Source organism: Dromiciops gliroides, chromosome 1 (genome assembly GCF_019393635.1).
Source record: "Dromiciops gliroides isolate mDroGli1 chromosome 1, mDroGli1.pri, whole genome shotgun sequence".
Classification (NCBI taxonomy): domain Eukaryota; kingdom Metazoa; phylum Chordata; class Mammalia; order Microbiotheria; family Microbiotheriidae; genus Dromiciops; species Dromiciops gliroides.
This window is the reverse complement of record NC_057861.1, coordinates 713868477-713884005: the sequence shown is the minus strand read 5'-3', so window position 1 is coordinate 713884005 and position 15529 is coordinate 713868477.

The following is a 15529-nucleotide window of genomic DNA, read 5'->3' as shown; positions in this document are numbered from 1 at the left end:
CATTTTGCTGATTTTTTTTCCAGATTTTTTAAAAATTGAGCTTTTAGTATTGGTAGCTATTCTTCAATTTGGACTAAACTTTTAGTATTTTTCTGGAATATAATATGTCAGAGTATATTTTGAGAGTTTTCTATATTTCTTAATGCAATCCTTTTATTGTTGTTCACTCATTTCAATTATGTGCAACTATTACCCTATTTGGGGATTTCTTCGCAAAGATACTGGAATTGTTTGCCATTTCCTTCTGCCCCTCATTTTACAGATGATGAATCTAAGAGATAGCAAAGAGAGCTATCACCTGCCCAGGATTACACAGCTAATAAGTGTCTGAGACCAGATTTGGACTCAAGAAGATGAGTCTTCTCATCTTCCAGGACCAGTCATCTATTCACTGCAGCACTTAGCAGCCAAATTCCTTTCATTTTCCCTTACTTTTTCTCCAAGCTTAACTCTGAACATTCTTTAATATGACCCCCAAACCCTTTTATTTGTCATTCTGCCTACATCAAAAAATTGGGTGATTATAACACTATATTATTGTATATTTTTAAAAGATATCCAAACCAGCAGGGGGTGAGCACTGCTTGGTTAACTTAATTTGTTCTTTTCTAAAGAGTTAAAATATCTTCCTTCCACTAAAATTTAATCCCAACTATCCTCATTTGAAGTTGTACTATATTCTGAAGAGGAAGCCAAAATTACTGGGATGGAAGATCCAGCAAAGCTTACCATGGTTGTCTTCGAGACAACTCTTCAAGAGTTCTCTAAGATATACACGTATATTATATTACTTTCTTCTTGATGAATGGGCATGGAAATTTTGCTCTTTAGTCTCCCAGGAGTGGAAGGGGTACTTTAAGAAACCATTATTTCTAAAGATATCACCAAAGGCACCACCAGAAATATTAAAGCCAATGTTGACTCATCATACCTTGCCTTACCCATCACCTTATTCAAAGAACTCATTATCTTTTAATATTACAAAGCTACCCAATTTTTCTTTGCTGGACCTGACTCAAGCCAGTTCTCTGGTAGCTTAGGTTCAATAATGGAAGAAAATGAGACAATCGTAATCACTCAACACTAAAGGAATTTAAAAAACCACAGTTAACTTAACCCTATCAGGAGGAGGAAAATTAATAAGGAGAAGCATTAGGGACATCTCTAGTTAATTCAACTGAGGAAAGTTCTTCTAACTGGGCTACTCTTTGTGATCCACTAGCCAGGTCTCAGAGGGATCCTAGAAATTTTCAAAGATTATTTGTAAAAAATCAGTGAGGAAGAGACATTAGTAATCTGAAGCTTGAGTTCCTTCATCCATTCAAGTGTAAAGGAATGTCCATGCCTTTTAAGGAAAAAACGACCTAATTTGCATGGATGGGGCCTTAGGATACTGTTTCTACCACATATTGATTCCGTCACAAATTATTTCCAAGAATTTGGCATGCATGGGAAAAATTAGTCAATGAGGCAATTTCAATAAATGCAACAAAGAGAAGAGGGAGCTCAAACTCTGTGCTTCAGAAACTTTATCCCTGAGAGGCATATAGAGAAAAATCAATGTAGTGAGAACGTTCAGATTGATTCTGCATATATATGTGTGTATTTCTCTGTGTGTGTGTATATATACACATATATACACACACTCATATATAAACACACATTTGCACACATACATATATACACACATATATAAATACACGTGTATAAACATATACACATATATGTTTTGTGTGTGTATATATATATATCAAATTGTCTTATTGAGTCTATTTACAATTAATTCTTTTTATCCTATAACTCCTTAAGTCATGGTTCTCTATCTCTGAACTTGGTTCATAATTCAGCTGGCCTGTAATGGGTTAAATTTTAAAATCCAGTTCTTCTAATAATAAATTGTTTATTCTTGCTTCAAGGAATTTAGCTGATATTGGGGGATGAGCATGAACACAGGGGAGTTCCATCTAATATATTTACACCACCTACCTGTTCTTCAAGGATATCTGGCTTGCTGTCCCAAGGTCTGGGCCACTATCTTGTACCTGGACTCAAATAATGAGAACTTCTTAGCCTCAGAAAAGAAGGAGTCATACCTAACCCCTATTAACAAACTTCCAACCAATCATGTTCTTCCTTATTCCTCAGCTCTGCAACAAATCATGTTGCCCTCAGTCTTAGGATATCACCTACTCAGTTTATTTATTGTTCTATACTCACCAAAACCTAAAAAGGAGAACTATCCATCTGCTTGAGGTCTTTGGTATAAATTGTGGCAAGCCATTGACCATTTTACCTTCAGGAAACTTACCCCTGCTAATAAATGTTATCTTGCATGAAGAATTTACTCAGGTTACCTTTTGTTAAGTTTCACCCATGATAGGCTATAAATGATGACCCACAAAATAAGAATTCAAAATAATTATTTTTTTAATTGTAATTTTAAATTTTTCTCAATTATATGTAAAGATAATTTTTGAGTTCCACATTTTTCTCCCACCCTCCCTTCTCTCAGCCCTCCCCATGCCAGCAAACAATTTGTTATAGGTTATACATTACTATCATGTTGATTTTATTTCCACATTAATCAGAACAAAAGGGAGAAAAAACACAAGAAAGAATAAAAAAAAACAATAACAAAAAAGCAACAACAAAACTGAAAATAGTATGCTTTAGCTTGCATTTAGACTCTATAATTCTTTTTTTTCTGAATGTGGAGAGCATTTCCCACCATAAGTCTTTTGGCTTTTTCTTGGATAATTGAATTTCTGAGAAGAATTAAGTCCATCACAGTTGACATCACAAAATGTTGCTGATACTGTGTACAGTGTTCTCCTGGTTCTGCTTATTTCACTCAGCATCAATTCATGTAAGTGTTTCCAGGTTTTTCTGAAATATATCTGAATATCATTTCTTACAGCACAATAGTATTCCATTATATTCATATACCACCACTTTTTTCAGTAATTTCACAGTTGATGGACAACCCCTCAATTTCCACTTCTTTGCCAGCACAAATAGAGCAGCTATGAATATTTTTGTACATGTGAGTCATGTTCCCTTTTTTATGTTCTCTTTGGGATATAGATCTAGTACTGGTATTGCTGGGTCAAAGGGTATGTACAGTTTTAAATCTTTTTGGGCATCTTTCCAAATTGATCTCCAGAATAGTTGGATCATTTCACAGCTACACCAACAGGCCATTAGCGTTCCAAATTTCACATCTTCTCCAACATTTATCATTTTCCTTTTTTGTCATATTAGCCAACTGGATATGTGTGAGGTGGTACAGAATAGTTTTAATTTGCATTTTTCTAATCAGTAGTGATTGAGAACATTTTTCATATGGCTATAGATAGTTCAAAATGTTTAGAAGAGAAGGTAAATAATTTCTTAGAGGCAAAGTATGGTAAAATCAAAATATAATTCTAAAACTAAGAATTCAGAAGGAAAGAGAGGAGGAAAATTTTTCACTAATCACTTAATTCAGTGAAGAAGATGAAGAGGAGGAGGAGGAGGAAGAAGAAGAAGAAGAAGAAGAAGAAGAAGAAGAAGAAGAAGAAGAAGAAGAAGAAGGAGAAGAAGGAGAAGAAGGAGAAGAAGGAGAAGAAGGAGAAGAAGGAGAAGAAGGAGAAGAAGGAGAAGGAGGAGGAGGAGGAGGAGGAGGAGGAAGAGGACAAAAGAAAGAGAATAGTTGAACACAATAGAAAGTATAGGAAAATGATAAGGGGAGAGGAAGAGAGTTTTGGTGATAAATTATCACCAAACAGTTTAAATAAAACCAATTATAGGGGCAAAATATTAACCAAAGAGAGGAAATGATCTTTAAAAGCAATAGAAAAAAACAAAAAGCAGATGCCCTTTGTTTCATAAATAGTTAAATCGTGGCACATGAATCTAATGAAATATTATTGTGCTCTAAGGAATTAAGTATATGATGAATACAGAGAAATACAGGAAGGTATCAGTGATTTCATGGAAAATACAGTGACAAGAAATGATATACTGTATAGAGCAGCAAGAAATAATAAAAACTGAATGCTCTGAAAATATAAAAACCAAAAGTAGAGATAGGAAAAAAATATGTTCTTGCCTATGTTAACCCAAAGGGCTATAAAGCTGTGCATACTCTTTGACCCAGCAATACCACTATTGGGTCTTTTCCCCAAACAGATCATAAAAAAGGGAAAAGGACCCACATGTAAAAAAATATTTGTAGCTGCTATTTTTGTGGTGGCAAGGAATGGAAAATTGAAGGGCTGCCCATCAATTGAATTCTATTGTGCTGTAAGAAACGGTGAGCAGGCAGATTGCAGAGAAACCTGGAAGGACTTGCATGAACTGATGATGAGTGAGATGAGCAGAACCAGGAGAACATTGTACACAGTATCATCAACATTATGTGTTGATCAATTGTGATAGACTTGATTCTTCTCAGCAATGCTATGGTCCAAAATAGTTCCAAAGGACTCATGATGGAAAATGCTCTCCAAATCCAGAAAGAAAAAAAAATAACTGTGGCATATGGATGCAGATTGAATCATATTATTTCTCTTTTTTTCTTTTTTGAGGTTTTTCCTTTTTGCTCTGATTCTTCTCTCATTACATGACTAATGCAGAAATATGTTTAATGTTATTGTACATATATAAACTATATCAGATTACTTGCTGTCTTGGGGAGGGGAGGGAGGGAGAAAAATGTGAAACTAGAAATCTTATAAAATCAAATGTTGACAACTATCTCTCTACATGTAATTAGAAAATAATAAAATACTTTTATAATTTAAAAAAGTGAAAGACTATTAATGTGAAACTATCTCTATCTCTATCTATACACATTTACATATACACATGCATACACATACATATCTATATACACATATAAATATGTGTAAATGCATGCGTGTACATACACATGTGTGTATGTGTGTTTGTATGTGTGAGTACTTCATCAGACTTGATTGTTGAGTTAGTTTTTATTGATGAACTATTATTTTCTCCAGTCTATCCTTTGTTAGAGGGAATGAATCATTTGGTGGGAGAGTTGAGTTGCTCTGGGAAATGGAGGTGATAAAAAAACAAAGGACATCAATAAATATGAAAAATAAAAATGTAAAGTGGGAAAATAAAGTTTGCAGGTACATTATTGCTTTAGCTAGAATTTTTCAAAATCTAGCTCTCTTTTTCCTTTTTTTCCATTTGCCCTTTGATTTTCAAAAGAAAATCACACTTGTTTAGAAATGATTATTTATTTTAATTCTATATCTTCACTTTTCAGTACTCTATTTCTTTATAGACATACACAAATATATACATACATGGATCTATATCTATATAGAGATTGTATAGATATATATTTAGAGAAATAGCATTTCTTCTAAGGACAACTTTATTTTTATCCCACAAATATTAGCATATTAATATATTGTTATCCTCCTTAGCACAATTATCAATTGTTTCTATGATTTCTCCCTTTAACATATGATTTATTGTTGTATAATGAAAAAAAGCAGTGAATTTATAGTCAAAGGGCCTAGTACTGAATTGGGGCTGTGTCACTGTGACACATTGATTGGTTCCAGTGTCATATAAAATTAATCACTTAACTTTTCTAGACCTTAGTTTGTTCATTTATAAAATGGGCTAGATATTCTCAACTGTCCTTTCATGTTATCAATATAGATAGATCCTATAAGCTACTCTAACAAAAGAACTGGCCAATTATATCCTAGTCCTGTTCACATGCACAATATAGTCTACCTGCTGCCAATCTACTTGAAGCCTTCCTGAGCCTTCTTCTGAAACCTTGTGATCAAGTAGTCTTTTCTCTCTGCATTTCAGAACAGGAACTGATATTCTTTCACTATTTCCTGAAGGGAATATAGGTTAGGGATGAAAAGCCTTTTAATTGGTTTCTGAGGGGAGTTTGTATACAAAAGGATGAGATGGACAAATTTACTTCCCTTTAGCTTTTGAGTTAAAGGAAAGAAAAATTGCTATAGGCCTCCAGGTCAGAGAAGAAATAGTAATGCTCTCAGCAGAAATGTCCATCCAATTTTTGTTTATATTATTCTTCTTCTATTACCAAAGGACTGCCAATCCTTAGATACCATCTTTAAAGAATTGCAAAAGTTGGACACACAAAACATAACGGAGGTATGCATGATATTCATGAGTAAGTTGGGACATAGCAACAATGAATATTTATTTGACAATATTGACAAAAAAAGAATGTCATCAGAAAGACATAAGGCTAGAAAAGAGGTAAGAAAATAAAGCCTTTTGCTTCCCTAACATATATACAATTTAAAAGAATATAGGGAAGGGACCTCAGCAATTTTGCTGAATTTTCTGCAGTAGATTTATGGGGTCAGAAGATATGGATAAGAATCACAAAAATAAGAAAGCATGGAGAGATTGCAAACTTCATCATTAGCAGAAGTCTCCATATCAATGGTATCAGAGATTCAATTATGTATCAAAGTTAAAAAAAAAGAAAGAATGAATCTTATCAGGCATTATACTATAGGTCACTCCTAATTCTGCTAGTTTTTTTTAAGAAAGGAACATTGCTTTGTACAGCATAGATATGTAATTGCATGCTTGGAGAACAAATTAATCAGTGACAGATACCTGTGACTCATCAGAGAAATTTCTTTCTTAAAAATGCAATTTGAGATGAACTATTCAGGCAATCAAAATCTATTAAAGAACTATTCGGGTGATCAAAATGTATTTTGGTGCTCTGACAGAAAGACAGACATACAAGAGGGGTGGATTTCAGGAATCAAATCCTCCTGGGGGAGGATAATCATAAAAACCAAGCTGGGTAGATTTCCATCATTCTGTGATTGTACAGTAATGAAAATTTAAAGAAATTAATTTTCTTAATACGTTATTTTCTTTACATTTCATATTGAAGCATGTTATATATACTTAGTAATATAGCAATATGAAATACTCACCCTATGGAAATGAAATAAACAATCCACTAGAGGTCCTTTATGATCCAAATTATGCCATCATTCAACATAATTATTATTCTGAGCAGTTTTTTAAGCTCTCTCTAAGTAAGTGTTATGAACGTTTACTATAAAAGATTGTTCATTGCACAATTATAAATAATCAGCAATGACCGTATATGAGGGCGATCCTAGTGCATATTTTTGTCAACTCTGTATTTTGGCAGTGAATATAACTGTGACTCTGCAGTACCTATGAATTCAGCTTTTAACAGCTACATATGTTGAACATGTGATCTGTTTTAAAGGAATGAATGCGTTGGTAAAGTATTAGGGTGTCCCCATCAAGGAAAGATATATACTTGTACCATGTGCAGTGGAAAACAAGGGCAAACTAAACAATTATTGCAACACTGATTATAATATCTCCGGGAGACATCGGGGCCTTAAAGGGGGCACACTTCATAGTTAAATAATAACATTTCTTCAAAGATAGATTTAATCCTGACTATATTCATCAGAGAAAGTGTGAGGCATATATCAATCAACATCTACAATGTGCTTTTGTCAGTCAGTTTTCTCTAGTGAGGTTTTAAAGATTTAAAGACCCATTGCTTAATAACTTCCTGAACCCAAGCTTTCTCCACTGTCTTCTGTGCTATCTACTATGTGGATAGATCACACTGTGCAGACACCAAATTACAGAGTGATAGAGCTGCAAAGGATCTCAGGCCAACAAGAATGCCAGTATGTATCAAGAGCTACGTATCTATCACCTTAGCGTAAAATTCTGACAATTTACTTTCAAGTTCCTTGAAAATTTGTCAAAAAATAGAAAACCCATCTTTTTTAGAACTATATACATGAAGTTGTCTAAGGAGAAAATGTTGCATGCTTCTCCAAAATCCTTCCATAACCATCTGTCTTTGTCTTTTAAATTCTAGAGATTTAGTATTGCAGCATTCTTTAAAGATCTTCTACTACTCTTTGCTTCTTCCTCTGACTATGGTCTTCAGGGTTAGGTTGGGTTATTTAAGGAGGCTCTATCAGCTTGCTAAATTTTCAAAAAAGAAATATAATTCCTACTTCCTAAACAATAAGATTAGGACTAGAAATCTAATAAAATAAAATTTCCTTGATAGCAGATTTTTTTTCATTATATCCTCCTTTAGCCATTGCCTAGGACAGTATCTTACATGTAGCAAGTGTTTAATAAATGTCTTCTAAATGTATTGGACTTTCATATTTAAGAGCATAACTCATCACAATGGTCAGTGTCATCACCATCTTCTTTCTATATAAGTTCTTTATACTTTTTAGAGTCCTGGTGTTCACATGAAGCTCACAAATTAAATTTTTCCATCAAACATGGATTCGTTGCCTATGGTAGAGTGAATGAAATAAGTAAGCAATTTTGAAAATAGACCTTTCCACATCTTTAAAAGCATAAGTTCATCTGGAACCAATGTATTATAGTACAAAGAATGCTTAAATGAGAGTCATAAAACAAGAATTTTAGTCCCTATTTCTAACTTAGCTAAGATAAATAACTATTGAATTATATGTGGAATTATGATTTTGGCATTTAAAGTAACTCTATGGTCTAATCAATATGGTTACCATTTAAATAGATACAGATCATAACACTTCTGGATCATGCCATCCTGGACAATTCTGATCCATTACTTTTCTTCTTTTTTTCTTTCTTTCTTCCTTTCTTTCTTTCTTCCTTTCTTTCATTCTTTCTTTCATTTCTTTCTTTTTTTTTGGCAGGGCAATGAGAGTTAAGTGACTTGCCCAGGGTCACACAGCTAGTAAGTGTCAAGTGTTTGAGGCTGGATTTGAACTCAGGTCCTCCTGAATCCAGGGCTGGTGCTTTATCCATTATGCTACCAAGCTGCCCCTCCAATCCATTACTTTTCAAAAATTTTCTGCCAGACCTAAGATTTTTATCAACATAGAAAATCCCCCATATGAAAACTCTTTGGTTTTTTTTTTTTGGGGGGGTGGGACAATGAGGGTTAAGTGACTTATCCGGGGTCACACAGATAGTAAATGTCAAGTGTCTGAGGACAGATTCGAACTCAGGTCCTCCTGAATCCAGGGCTGATGCTTTATCCATTGCTCCACATTGCTGCCCCCCATATGAAAACTCTTTATTGATACAGGCAAGTATTTCACCTGAAACTTAAAGTTTTGTAGAATTTCCTAGTGGCTATGTGATTAATCCAGATCTTTCCTCACTTTAAGTCTGGCATCCTATCGACTATTCCAGTGCTTGTCATAATTTTCCACTTGAAAAGTTTTGCAAATTAGCTTTCTTCTTAAATTAAATTTTTAAGAACTTTAAAAGTTGGAGATCTTTATTCTAAGGTGATGATGGATTCCTCTCTCATGTTTCTCTATGCATAAACAGTTTATTGCTGTCCCGTGAGGAAAGCTGAGTCAGCATACAGGCAGCAACAGTGCAGTAGAAATGGAGTGGGTAGCTTTCAGAGATTTGGTGTGTAGTACCACATTTGTTCATCTGGGAAAGAAGACTCACAAACATCAGGATGGTAAAAATGGTGGGTAAATTAAGAAGCTATTTACTAAAAATGAGAGTTCTACAGGGGTTACCAGCAGGACAGCTCAACTGACTATAACAAGGCAGCATTTAACTACATCAAAAGGAAAGTGAAAGTGAAACTTAGAAAACTGCAGAATTCTTGCCTCAGTGAGAAGGCAGGTAAGATTCTGTTTTATACTGATAGTAACAATCCAAAGTACTGAAGACTATGACAATTCAATGTCCTGTAGACTCTTTAGTCCAAAGACCTCTGATGCATCTTAGCTACTCAGCACTGATGGAGCCACACTTATTGGTGATAAATACAGGATCCTGGAGAGATGAGCTGAATACTTCCATAGTATTCTCAACAGAGCATCATCAACTAAGACTAAGGTTACTGATCATATACCTCTGGTTGAATTCATTCCCTCTGTAGCAAAACTTCCAACTGAGGAAGAGGTATTAATGAAGTCATTAAACTTTTCTTGTGTGACAAAGCACCTTGAACTGATTCCCTCCAGAAGAGATCTACAAGGCAGGGGGTCCACTTCTCATACAGAAGATGACTGAAATCTTCTGGGTTATATGGCAAGAGGTTATCCCCACCCCCACCCCCAGGATTTCAAGGATGCTCCCATTGTCCATTTGTAGAAATGAAAAGGAATTATATAGTCCTGTTACAATCACATTAATATTTTTTTTTAGTGAGGCAATTGGGGTTAAGTGACTTGCCCAGGGTCACACAGCTAGTAAGTGTTAAGTGTCCGAAGCCGGATTTGAATTCAGGTACTTCTGACTCCAGGGCCGGTGCTCTATCCACTGCGCCATCTAGATGCCCCTTTTCACATTAATATTTATATTTTAGATATTGCTAACAAGATTCTGGCCAGAGTCCTCTTCAATTGATTGATACTTCACCTGATAGATAGTCATTTACCTGAGAGCCAGTGTGGCTTCAGAAAGGGCCAAGAAATGCTTTGCATAGTGTTTACTGCCCCACAACTCCAGGAGAAATGCCAGGAGTAGAACAGGGCTCTCAGTACACAACATCCATTGACTTGTCCAAGGCCTTTGATACTGTCAGTCATGAGGGCTGGTGGAAGATCATGGTATAAATTGGTTGCCTAGAAAAGTCCAGCATTATTGTATCCCAGTTTTATGATGTCATGCTTGCACAGGTTCTGGATAAAGGATGATACTCTTATGCTTTCCCTGTCACCAATGGAGTAAAGCAAAGTTGTGTGCAAGCACATGATTTTTAGCAGGATGTTTTCTGCAATGCTTTCAAATGCCTTCGATGAGGACAAAAACAGCATTAAGGTCAGCTGTCATACTGATGGTAAACTATTTAAATTGAAAAGGCTCAAGCTGAGACTGAAATGGAGGGAAAGTTGGTGAGCAACTTTTTCCTTCACAGGTGACTGTGCACTCAATGTAGCTTCTGAGGCTGAGATTCAAGAGTATGTATCAATTCTCTGCCACTTGTAGTATTTTGGCCTGACAATTAATACCAAGAAAACAGAGGTTCTCCACCAGGTAGCACTTTATCATCCATGCATCAACCTATTGGTTACAACAAATGGAAAAAGCTGAATGTAATAGAGTTCACTTACCTCTTAATATACTTTCTAGGCATGTCCATATACATGATGATGTTGATTCATGCATTGTTAAAGTCAGCTTAGTATTTGTCAGACTTCTAATGAAAGAGTAGGAAGGAAAAGGTATTAGGCTACATACCAAACTGAAGGTCTACAGAGCTGTTGTTCTGGCTTCCTTGTTGTATGCTTATGAAACCTGTACAGTCTACCAGTGTAATGAAAGAAAATTGAACCGCTTCTCTTTGAATTATCTTAGGTAGAGTTTGAAGATCACCTGGCAAAAATGTATTGGACATTCATATCCTCTCCAGAGCTGAACTGCCAAGCATTCAAACTCTACTACAGAAAGTGCAACTGAGATGGACTGGCCATGTATTCCAAATGTCAAATGTACATTTGCTTAAATGACTATTTCATGGGGTACTCATACAATGCAGTTGTTCACTTGGAGGTCAGAAGAAGTAGTACAATGACACTCTCAAGGTCTCTTTGAAGAATTTTTGTATAGATTTGGATATATGGGAGATGCTGGCACAGGACCACCCAGAATGGTCTGTCTGCATCAGAGAAGGCATTGTGCTCTGTAAGCAAAACAGAATTGCAGAAGCACAGAAGAAAGCTGAGATGTGCAAATCTAGAGATATCTCCATGCCAAATATTCAAATAGACTATTTATTCCTGACCTATTGTGAAGCCTTCCATGTTGGACTGATTAACCAAAGTCAAGTTCATTGTACCTTGATCCCATGGTAATAATGTCATTTGGTCTTCTTCAAATATGAAGAACAAACAAGGATAGCTAACAGTATACTAGAATAAGTTAAAAAAAACTTGAGGCATGATAGTATTGTTAAAAAAAAAAAGAGTATACAAGGAAACTAGATATTTGTCCTTTTTGGTAATATCTCCCTATGTGACCTGGAGAAAGTAATTTTACTCTCTAGCCATCAGTTTCATTAAATTTAAAATGACGAGCAGGACATGATGCCCCTGAAGTCCCTTTCAGGGGGGGTAACATTCTAGGACTCAATAATTTTATATCTCAGACATCTAATTATATTGTGAATGCTCAGGGATATGGTTTTTCAATACTTACAATTATGAATATATTTTAAAGTATCACAAATACTCTAACCAGCTACTGATATTTCTTAAAATAAAATTGAGCTTCCCTAAGTAGTATGTCACTGGATTTTCTCTTCTCACTACTATTTTAAATTAAAGAGAAAAAAGTCCTTGTATTTTTGTCCAAATTTTCAGCATAGTTTTCTGGTGAAAGTTGTTTCTCCTCCTTTGTGTTTTGTACTTTGTAGAAATAATCATTTCCCCCTTTTTTTGCCAAACTGATAAAAACCCAATCAAAAAGAAAGAAAAGAAAAGAAAAAAAATATCACTGTCTTTGAAAGATACTTTAGTGATTAATTTATTAAAAAGTTACACAACCAAAAATACATTTGAATTTGAAAAATTCCACAGAAAAAAAGGTGCCTGCATATAGCTATTTCTCCAAACAGGAAACCTTTAAAGCTTACCAATAGACCTTTGCAAATAAGTCACATAAAATTGGGGAGTTGTTTATGTAAGGGCAAACATTGATGTCAATAACAATTTTCTTCAGAAGGGGGCACACTTGTGCTTCTAGAAACAAATATATTCAGATGCACTTATACATTAAATTTAAGTATTAATATTTTAACTGGTGATGAAGCAATGTATCATTTGCATAGATTCAGAGACCAATAGAACCATGTCATTTCCATGTTTAACATATTAAATATAAGCTATTTTAATAAAATAATTTTGTTTTTAAAATTCAGAAACTATTTTATTTTTTATTTCTGATTTTTTTAAAGGGAATATTGAAATTAACTATACAGATAGCTTTTAGAGAAGAAATTTTCTTTCCATGCCTGGGATCATATTTAGTGACAACTTAGTGAATTGGTCCAATAACTATTCAAAGTGATTATCTCTGAAATTTAATAAAGACTTTGGGGACCAGTAGAATAACATGCCTCAGGCAACCTCTGGAAGAGAAGGAAGAATCAACTTCCTTCATTTAGCCTCTTACTACTGTAACTATCTAGCCTTGAAAATAATACTCATGGGTTTTCACTTTCATTAATGATATACTGTCATTCATGGACCAAGATGATACTGTTGACCTGCTTTGGCTAGAACTTATGTTTTGATAACTATTCACATTCTCAAACATTTTTCTTAATTTTAATTTTTAAAATTTCTTTAATTTTCTTAAACAATGGCATGACTTTGCAAGATGGCAGATAATCTTTGGAAGGTGTGTATGCCACTTATTTAAAACAATTTTCTCTGGGTATATTCCTACAACTTTGCAATATACAAAAAAAGGTGCTATGGTTCATGTTAATGTTTTGGCATATATTAAAGTATATGAGTCTTCCTTAGTCATACTTAGAATCATATGCTCTTTTGTATTCAAAATGTATTTCTATTTTAAGTATTTACCTTTGATGTCACTGGCACAGGAAGCTTGTAGGAAGAAAACTTCTACCTTATCCCACCACCACCAGCACTAATCTAGATTATCAATTGAGGCCACTAGTTGGTACAGCATATAAAGCACTGGTCCTGAAGTGAGGAGGAACAGAGTTAAACTCTCAGCTCAGACATTTACTAGCAGTGTGACCCTTGCCAATTGCCCTACACATATGAGGCCATATCCAGTCATCCTGGTGTATATCTTGCCATTGGACCCAGATGACTCTGGGTGAGAGAATGAGGTTGGTGACCTTGCCCAGCCCTCCCTCACTTACATCTAAATCAGTGCAAGTCATAACATCACCCAATGTCATGGTCCTCTTCCAGAATGAAAGATCTTGTGATCAGCAGCTTTTATATTGTCAGCCTGTTTGGTCACCAAATATATTTCTTCCCTCAAAAATACTAGCTTTGAATGAAAACAAATCATTAGCCCCCAAAAGGATACTGAACAAAGCAAATCACTACTGGATTTTGCTATTAAATTACATACAAAAGAAATCCATTTCACTGCTTTTTACACCCAATTGAAAAGAATGAGGTTGTAAAGGAGCAACAAAGACAGGGATGCATAGAATCTGCACAAATAAACATACAGACACATATACCCATATAAATACATATGCACATACATACATAAGCTTCTCAAAATAATGTCCTACTATTCTCATCATTGAGAAAAAGTGTAATAAAGTGCTGAATTCAAAGCTTATAAGACATGGGTTCTAGTTCCACCCTTGACACCAGCTCTGCAAAATTTGAAATGGTTATTTAATGAATCTGTGTTGTTTGTTCCAATTCCTGATACCTAGATACTAAGTCACAGGCTGGTTGTTATATACATTGGTAACAAGAATATTCAAATTAACCATTTGTGGACAAAACCACAGATATTTCATTATTTCCTAACATATAACCAAACATCTTGCATTATTAAGTAGGTGCTTAATAATGTTGGGTGAATTGAATTCGACATGTTAAATTGCATGTAAACATGAACATGTAGAGAGACACTTATATGTTTCTTGAATGCACAAATATGTATGTAGAGAGAAATCTTGTGTCTTTGCTAAATGTAGTTTAGAGGGTCTTGGAATTAAGCAGAGGGTCAATGTTAACATACTACACACTCCAGGCATAAAATAGGAACCCTCAGAAGGAACTATAAAGAAAACTAACTCAATACTTTGCTATTATCCCATAACTTATCTATTTCCTTTACAACTATCATAAAGGCACTGTTGTCCTTTAGTTTGTTTGACTCTTAAAGAAAGTAGACTCCATATTTGGGCACCTACCTCTTCCTTCTCCCTTTTATCCCATTGCCTACTCACTTCAATACCTGATGAATGATTTACACTCAAGCCTTTGAGATGTTTTACAAGACTTTTTCCTCCGTTCCTGACCTGAAGTTAAGAACATATGAATTCAAATCTTGCCTCACACATCTATGAGCCACATGACCTTAGGTAGTTTAATCTCTGACTCGGTTTCCTCATCTATAAAATGGCAATAATAACAGTACCTACCTCCCAAGTATATTGATTGTCATTTCATTCTCACAAAACCCTTGTGAGGGAAATGTTTGTTATCGCATTTTTACCAACGAGGAAACTAAGGCTCATAGAAATCAAGTGGCTTTTCTTGATCACACATCTAGTAAGCCTATGAAATAATTCTTATGCCAACCCAGAACTTATTAGAATGCTAGCTATCTGGCTCTCTGTTCAATATACTTTATCACTGCAAATACCTCTCCTTTTACTCTTTAGCTCATGAGTCTAGCTATTAATTACTGCCACATATCTTGATTAAATACTGCCACATATCATAGATTCATCTGTTGAGTTGATTCACCACTTCCCCAAAGTATCAACAAAAGGGGCATCATGGTTCTT